Here is an 8,672-nt window from a genome sequence, read left to right on the forward strand (position 1 = left end):
GGGTGGTAGACCAGGGCCCGTGGTGGGGCCGGAGCCTGAGAGCCCCTCTCTGCCCGCCCCCCCGTCCACCCCAGGCCGCCACTGCTCCCCTCTGACGCCCGGTGTCCGTCTGTCTGCAGGACACCCACGGCTGGGACGCCGATGTGCACGGCTGCTGACCGCTGTCAGCTTGCGCCGCTGACCCAGAACAACCCCCTGCCCTCGGCCTCCCCCCCGGAGGGGACCACGCTGGGCCCCCCACAGCCCCGATGGCACCCAAACTTCACGGACCTGTGCCGTGGCTCCGCGTGCCCAGCCTCCTCCGGCCCGCGGGCCGGCACGCCGGCTGCGGGGGCGCAGTGGAAGCCCACCTGGGGGGCTCCTGAGGCGGGCCGCTCCCCAAGGCCCCTGCTCCAGATCTTCACCGCCGGTCGGGAGCCGCTCCCCCTTGCCTTCTCGTCTCGTCTCGTGGTGCTTCTCACGGTCGACGCGGGGGAGGACGGTGCTCCCTGCCTCTGCCCCCTGTGGCCGACGCCACCCCGGGCCACAGCTGCACAATGAGTCCCTGCCTGGGTGGCTGCGGGTGATGGCATCGCTGACCGTCACCCTGGGCTGACCAGGGAGGGGTCGCCGCCGCAGCCCACCGCTCCCGCTGCCTCCAGTCCACGCGCCGCTGTGGCAGCAAACCCGGGAGACTGAGTCACTGGCCACGCGGCTGAAACAGGCCGGGGCCCTGCCAGGCACCTTGTTAGATTCGTCTGCTACTGACCAGACTCTGTCCTGGGGCTCAGGGCCTGGCCCGCCCCCTGGCCTCATCCCCACCCCCTCAGCCGGCACCGTGGGGGCCCCTGCGGGAGCGGGGACTCTCCTGGGGACTCAGAGGGGTCAGACACTGCTCAGACACGGGCAGGTAGTGGGGGGAGCCAGGTCCCTGGCGACACGTGGGAGCCCCGGGTCAGCTCAGGGCCACCGCCCGCCTCCCGGTTTCTTGTCGCACGAGGGGCAGCCGCCCCGTTGCTGAGGCAGCCTGTGTCGAGGGGTGGGAGGGGGTTGGCGTGACTCGCAACCAGGCACGTTCCTGTCGGGACGCTCGTGGGCGGAAAAGGGGTTCTGTGGGAAGTCACCCCACGGGGGGCCCGGGCACAGCTCCCAGCCAGGCGGGTCACGGTGCGCGGCCACGCCCCAGGCCCGGAGCGGCTTCAGTGGAGGCCCAGCTGAGGCTCGAGCGAGCCCGGCCTGCAGTTTCCACGCGGCCAGGTGCACGCACCCACAAGGTGCCTCCTTCCGGCCCTCCTCCCGCCGCACGCCGCTCCACAGGTCGGTCTGCTGTGTCGTTACCACTGCGGGGCGTGATACACCTCCCAGTGTGTCACGGCCGTGGATTGCACGATCAGTGTGGCGCACGTACACACACACACACACAGACACAAGGGCACACCCACAGGCTGTTCCCGGGTGTGGGAGGGGCAGAAGGAAAAGAATTCTTTCCTCCCCTCCACGCCCACGACCAGGGGCAAGTCAGGGGTGTGGACGGACCGGGGTGTTGTAATAAACCGTAAATTCTTACCGGGGAGGTCCCGTGGGCAGCTTTGCCCCGGGCCCGCAGCTCCTTTAGCGAAGGTCTCTGTGGGCTGGAGGCCAGCCCTGGCCACGGTGGCTGTGCATCCGGGTTCCCAGGCGTCTGAGACGCCGCAGGAGTGGCCCTGGGAGGCACCGCCGCCCTCCCAGAGCAGCGACCCGGTCAGCCCTGCGGCCACCCCCCCACCTGCCCTGCTTTCTCCCACCTCCTGTACCCCCCTCCTCAATTCCAAAGGCAAAACTGTCCCCCTGGGGAGCATTTGGAGACCTTGTGATACACATAAACTCATAAAAAGTCTCTCCGGATCTGGACGTTCCTTACGTCCCCATTCTTAAACGCTCCCACTCTCGGCGTGCCTGGAGCCCAGGCGTGTGGCTCTCTCCCCCGCGCCCGAGGGCCTCGCTCGGACCCAGATCCAAGGGAAGACCCCTCGGGCCACTGAGTTCCGGGCGGTCCTGGCGATGAAACAGCCCCCCGTCCTTGCCGGAGAAGGTGGACCCCAGACCCTGAGTTCGGCGAAGAGAGAACTCAGAGCCAGGTCCGCAGATGAGCAGCGGAGGTTCATGTGGGAGGTCACGGAGGCAGTGGAAGCGAGCCGGCGGGGCCGCGCGGGCTCAGGAAGCGAGTTGCGGGGGCAGAGGAAGGGCCCTTGGAGGTGAGAGGAGGGAGAGGCGGAAGGACCGGGCCTGGGGGGGGGAGAGGGCGGAGAAAGGCCGGGCGCGCTCCGGAGAGAGGGAGCAGCTGGCTGGGCGTCCGGGGGTGTCCCGGGGCGGGTCTCCCCATAACAGCCACCTGCTCTGTGGGGGCGCGCCAGGGTGGGATCCATTCCCCTGACTCCGTCCGCCCTCGGGTGTGGCTGGCGCAAAGAGCAGGAGGATTTTGTTATCTCCCTCTGAGCGGGGTAGTTTCAGACTATGTACCTCCTGGCTGGAGAGGGGAGTGCGAACTGTGTATTTCTCCTGAAGCGTCGTCCTTGGTTAGGGGACACGGGATTCTGATTTACCAGGTGGCTGTAAACGGCCACTGTAAACTGTAAACGGCGTGGCCGTTGACCTGCCCCCAAGTCCCCGCTGCACCTGTCCCGGCCGACGCCCATGGCAGCCGCCAGAGCCCAGAGTCCAGAGGAGCCGGCGCTGTGTTTGCTCAGGTGGACAGACAAGGAGGGTGTGCCGCTGGGGAGGCAGAGTGTCCCCGCTCTGGGCGGGGCTGCCCCGGGCCTCTGCTGGGGAGGAGGTGTCCCCAGGGAGACCAGCTGGTCGGGCGGGTTGGCGCTCACGTGACTTACAGCGGCCGGACCTGCTGACTCCGAGGTTGGGGCTCCAGGGCCCAGCAGGGACAGCCCTAACACGTCTGTCCAGAAACCGCCACCTCCCCGCGGCCAGGGGCTCCGGTCCTCGGCTCCTCAGCCCCTGGCACCCGGCTGGCTGCTGGAGGGGCCCGGGGCGCCGCCCCCGTGCGGCTGGGGTGTAAGGAGGGCTCTGAGCTGGAGCTGTGACAAGCGGACACAGGACAGACAGTGCTCTGCCTCTTCTCCCCACCGGGAGGGGCGGGCCATTCCCACCCGCGGGGCAACCCAGGCTCTCCTGGCCCGGAGACGGCGGCCCAGACCTCGCCGAAACAGCCTCGCCTCCCAGCACCTTCCCCGTGGACTAGCCTTCCCGTCTGTGCGGCCCCCGGCCACACGACGTCCCTTTCCCTCGTGCTGTCCCCGCCCCACGGCTGTGCTGCTCTGAGACGCAGAGGCAGCCTGAGTGCTGGCCGCCTGCTGAGCTAGGTGCTGGCCTTGTGTGTGGTGCTGGAGGCCGTGGCCTGTCCATCTCCCTGTGCATCTGCCTGGAGCCGGCCGGGTCTGCAGAGCCCGGCGGGTGGCTGAAGGTGGGCAGAGCAGCTCAGGTGCCCTGGGGGTGGGCGAGCAGCCCCAGCTCTCAGAAAAGCCCTCGTCTGGGGTGCTAGCTCTGGAGACTGGCCTGCTTTTCTGGGGCAACCTCGAGAATCCTCTGGAAAGTGGAAGGGTGGGAAGAGAACCAAACTTTGTTGATCAAACAAACAGACAGACGGGGGCCCCTCAGAGCCCCCAAAGGCACCAGCTGCCTCCACAGCGGCGGACCCTCCCCCTGGCCGTCCTCGCCTTCGGCTGAGCCAGGCGGGGGGAGGAGGTGGCAGGTGGCAGGCTGGCGGCCGACAGGAGGCCCCAGGGACCGGCTTCCGCGGGCCTCCAGGGTCTTCAAGGACACGAGGTGCGAGGAGAGACGCCCAGTGTCCCCACGTGCAGCAGCCCCCCAAACACCGGAGCAAGCCCAGGCCGCAGCCCAGCTTGTAAGGAAGCCCCAGCAAGGCTCCAGTGAGGAGGCCGGGGCCGGGGCGTCCGTGAGACGGGGAGGGGGCAGTCCCCTGCGCAGCAGGAGGCGTCTCCACGGGTGCAGACGCCGGGACACAGCGACGCCGACTCCAGACAGTGTCTTCGGTTCCCGCCCAGCGGCCGTCTGTCCTCCGGTCATCGCACCCGCTCTCGTCACCTCGCAGACCGCGGGTTGGGACACGAGGTGGCTCGGCTCCGCGCAAAGGTTGTTTCTTGGCTTTAACTTCCGGAGTGTTGGGGGTCGGGTGGGCAGGGGTGTCTCTGTACCGGCTCCGTGCCCAAGCGGCTCCGTTTGTGTTATTTTAACAACGCCACCACCTCGCTTCCGATGGCTAGAGTCAGGGGTTTCATCTTCTGCCTTTCAGTTTTTCAGTGTTAGTTTTGAGTGATACAGATCAGTGCGGATTTCAGAGCCAAGAGCAACCCGCCTTCCAGGCAGAGGGTCCTGTCTCCCCAGTAAACTCCTCAGTGCGCGCCGAGGGGGCCGTGGGGCCGGCGCTCACGATGACCAGGGTCCGCCTCTGCTCGGCAGCCGGAGGTGGGCTGGCACCGGCGGCAGCATCCCCTGGGTTTCCCCGGGGGTCAGCGGCCTGCTCCGGGCTGTCATTGTGACACCCGGGAAGACAGTCCTCTAGGGGGCGATGTCACACTGGCTCACAGGCACTGGGATTAGCACCACGTGGTCAGAAAGAAGAGGAGGAGAGGCCTCCTGGGGTGGGGCGCCAGGGGGAGGCGGGGAGCAGGCAGAAGACCCTGCAGAGGAAGGGAGGGAAGGAGGTGGGCCGCATCCAGGGAGGATGGGGGCTTAAGGGCCCCCTGTGGCCCAGGATGCAGCGAGGCCACGGTTAAGCTCAGAAACGTGGGAGGACTCCTGCTTGCTGTCGCCTGCGTCACGCTGCAGGCCTGGCGCAGACGGGTGGGCACGCGGCGCCTGGAAGACGCCAGGCGAGGCGAGAAGGCGAGAGTCTGTGTGTTTCGGCAGGGCGTCTTGGTGGGGGCGGAGGCGCGGCAGGCGGAGGCTGCCAGGCCCTTGCCGGGAGGTGCCGTGGGGCCGGGGTGACTGGGGGCGGCCGGCTTTGTGCGTTGAGGAGCCCAGCCCCTTCCCTTCAGCCTTCAGGCTGAGGGTCTCCCTAAAACATCGGCAACAGCAAAGGTATCGTGGCCTCATCCCCTCAAAGGCCCGAGTAGAACTGCCCCCCCGGGCTTCGGAAAACATCAGCTGGTGAATTCTTGGGTAGAAAAAGGAAAACTGAGGCTGTGAAAAACAAACGCAGGCAACTGGCAGTTTTAATACAAATCGACTAAGTATCATCAGGTGCCTTCTCCGGTGCGCTGGCCGTCCCTGCTGCAGGACTGGGGGGGAAGGGACGGCACCGGAGGGGCACAGCCGGGGACCTGCCGTGCAGGGCACCCAGGCCGCCCCCCCCCCCCGTAGGGACGGTCACGCTGGCACCGGGGCCTCTCGGAGCTGCTCCCGTGCCTCCCCTTCTGGGGCAGAAGTGGGAGGGGCTCACGGGGAGGAGGACCGAGCATTTCCCGGAGGCGGGCTCCTTCGCGCCAGCGGTTGACGGCTGGCGGGGACGTGCGTGCCCCTTCGGTCACCTTCGGACGAGTGAGCTGTCCGGGAAGGGGTCCCCTCCCTCCGTTTGCAGCAGGCATAGGGCGGCCTCGTCGGGAGTGGGGTTTGGCGGAGGGTCCCTCGCACCTGGGGGGGACACCGGGCAGGGCCCTCACCCCCGAGCCTCTGCCCCCCAGAGCTGCTGGGCTCAGAGGGCAGTCGGTGGGCAGTGCCCCCTCCACGCACCAGCTTCCCGTGCAGAAACCCCTGGTGTTATCGCCACAAAAAGGCACACCGGTCTTTCCAGGGGAGGTTTCCAGCTGTGCTCTGGAAAGCCCGATCAGGCCCCCAGATAAGCAATTCAGAAGCAATCTCATGGCTAAGTTGGGGGTCTATTGGGGCCGCTGCTAAAAGAGCAAGCAGAAAAGTAGTTTGAAGATAAATGCTGTCATTGTTTTAAATGTGGCAGCGGCGGAAGAACTAACTTCAGATCCTGGAGATACATTCCTACTGAACCTGCAAAGCTGGGTGCGAACACCTGAGTCCTCTGGGGGAGGGGCTGCTTGCACCACAGCGCCCCTAGCGAGGACGCCCCTCAATTGCAGGCAAAGTGTCCGGATCATCAATCGCGCGCTGAGGGACCGACTGGCTTGAGTTTCTTGCAGGAATTTCAGTGTGTGTCACAAAATGTGATGGAGTGTTTTCATCTTGTCCCTCAAGTTGTTAAGAACGCTAAGTAAAATATAAATGATAGGCAGCTTACCTATTATCATTGTACTATTTCTAAACACTTCACACATTCTCACTCTAGTATTATTGGCACATGAACAAAAATAGTTACACTAAAAATATACAACTAAACATAACGAAATCAAGAAAAGTGAGCATCTATAAAAATGAAAATGGTGCCCTGGCTGGCGTAGCTCAGTGGACTGAGCGCGGGCTGCGAACCAAAGCGTCACAGGTTCGATTCCCAGCTAGGGCACATGCCTGGGTTGCAGGCCATGGCCCCCAGCAACCGCACATGGATGTTTCTCTCTTTTTCTCTTTTTCCCTCCCTTCCCTCTCTAAAAATAAATAAAATAAAATCTTAAAAAAACAAATTCAGGAAATTTATGGGAAAAAATGTAAATGGTACATTATTTGGCATTTGTAGCAAACGTTATCAGCGGCTCTTACAGCGAGCTGAGAATGTGTGTGTGTGTGTGTAAAATCAGACTATGTATCAGTCCATCGTTTCTGCATAAAAGGGAGTAACTGAGTCGATGATCCTGACTTTGAGACGTAAATAATTCAGATTTTAATTTTCTTAGACAGAGGTGGAGCTGGAGCACACCAGCAAAGGTACTGACATTTCAGGACTTGAGTGCCAGGCGGGAACGCCAAAGCCGCAGACGGCAAAGGAAAAGGTGAGCTGCGATCACCGTCGCGGAAAAGGTCTTCAGGATACATGTAAGTGTCCGGGAGTCACTTCAAACGTGTCGGTCACTGTGTCCTCTTCGCGTGGCCGTTTGGGGTGAGTCACAGCCTTAATTTTGAGCAATACGAAGGGGATTGTTCACAGCAAAAATATCTCAACTTAATGAGTTTCACCTTCTTCTGGTTAAAGGGTCCACCCCTGAACTCCCGGACGAGACCGAAGGGACACACGGGGTCCTGCCCACCTCACCCGGGCCTTTCAGGTCTGGTCCTCGCGGTCCGATTCCGCAGCTGCCAACTTTAATGCAAAACTAAGAAGACTTACGAATGTGTAAGTAGCATATGCATACCCTAGGGGAGGGAACGTCTTATATTGTGGTGAATCTTCAAGTAATTGATAAGTTTTAGGTATTTGGAGATCTTTGTTTCACAGGACTCAATTTTTAAAAAAGATTTTACTTATTTATTTTTGGAGAGGGGGGAGGGACAGAGAAAGAGAGGGAGAGAAACGTCCATGTGTGGTTGTCTCTTGCACACCCCCAACCCAGGCTTGTGCCCCGATTGGGAATCGAACCAGAGACCTTTCAGTTCATAGGCCGGCACTCAATCCACTGAGCCACACCAGCTGGGACTTTTTTTCTTTTTATTTTGGAAGTACGTTTATTAAAGCTGGTTTCAGTGAAACAAGGAAGGGCTTAGCATAGAAGCAGCAGCAGCAGCAGGAGAGCGCCTGGGCGGGGCTGCCGAGGACTCGCGGTTCTGAGGGAAGAATTCATTGGGTTTCTGGGGAGTGGAGGCCGAGTCATTTTCTGAGTGTTTACTCTTCCCGATTGTGTTAGAACGCCAACGCTTACACAGCCCACACCTACACACTGTGGTTTACTTAGGAAATGGGCCGGAGCCGTCTTACTGCTTTCGTCCCAACTCCAGCCTGGAAGCACCTGCCGCAACCGTCAGAGTGACGCGATTGGTTAGAGACACACCGGGTGCGGTGTCCAGCCCCCGCCCCCCAGCCTCGCCACGCGAGGGCGCGTCCCGGGAGTCTGAGCTGCTCTGACTACCGACACGCCCCACCCAGTAGCGCGACCCTTGATAACCTCTGTGATCCTCCGAGAGGGCAGGGTGGCTTTGGCCAAAAGATGGGCGCTCGTGAAGTGCCTTCTCCACTCCACCTCCGCCCCGTCACCCTGTTCACGCAGACCACTGCTGACTAGTCTCCCGGCGCCAAGCGGAATCGTGGCCCCCCGCGTTGGCCGAGCCCCAGGATAACAGGGGGGCCTGGAACGCGACCCCTTCGGACCACGAGCGTCGGACCAGCGCTGGGCCGCAGGCGACACGCACACAGGAGAACTGAATGAGTTGACGTGTGAATAAGTAAAGCTATTCTAGTTTTAAAAAACAACTTAAAAGCATGAGATGCTAATTATTGCAAGCTATTAGCGTGTCTTCTGAAACCAGGTGGCAGGGCAGTTCAGGAGAAGGGCAGACGAAACTGGAGCTCAAAAAACAGTGCGCGTGTGGGCGGGGCCCCAGGAAGCCACGCCTCCGGCGCAGCAGGTGCCCCACTCACTGCCTCCCTGGAATCTGGTCCTGGGAGGCTTGGGGGGGGGGGGGGGGGGGGGGGGGGGGGTGGCTGGGGGCTTGGTTTCAGTTTTTAAAGCCCCATGTTTGGCGTCCAGTCCGAGGCTGAGAATTTGCCCGGAGCATGAATGGGTCGGTTCTTGCTCGTTAGCTGGAGGGCGTTAACACTGGACGGCATTTGTGAAGGCCGCTCCTTA

At 62.3% G+C, this 8,672-nt stretch overlaps 1 long non-coding RNA gene across 4 annotated transcripts; it reads left to right on the forward strand.

Moving 5' to 3' along the window:
• Positions 1-1,937: 1,937 nt before the first annotated feature.
• Positions 1,938-8,253, forward strand: LOC123821953. Of its 4 annotated transcripts, none has more exons than XR_006786189.1 (4): positions 1,938-2,213; positions 6,789-6,927; positions 7,085-7,225; positions 7,782-8,253. It is a non-coding gene; the product is annotated as an uncharacterized LOC123821953 (long non-coding RNA). The 4 variants fall into 4 exon arrangements; XR_006786188.1 differs by lacking the exon at positions 1,938-2,213 and adding an exon at positions 2,869-4,122 and having other exon boundaries at positions 6,789-6,991; XR_006786187.1 differs by lacking the exon at positions 1,938-2,213 and adding an exon at positions 2,869-4,122 and having other exon boundaries at positions 7,734-8,253.
• The last annotated feature ends 419 nt before the right edge of the window (positions 8,254-8,672 follow it).

The sequence above is a fragment of the Phyllostomus hastatus genome, unplaced genomic scaffold (genome assembly GCF_019186645.2).
Source record: "Phyllostomus hastatus isolate PE091 unplaced genomic scaffold, TTU_PhHast_1.1 phas_contig_40, whole genome shotgun sequence".
Classification (NCBI taxonomy): domain Eukaryota; kingdom Metazoa; phylum Chordata; class Mammalia; order Chiroptera; family Phyllostomidae; genus Phyllostomus; species Phyllostomus hastatus.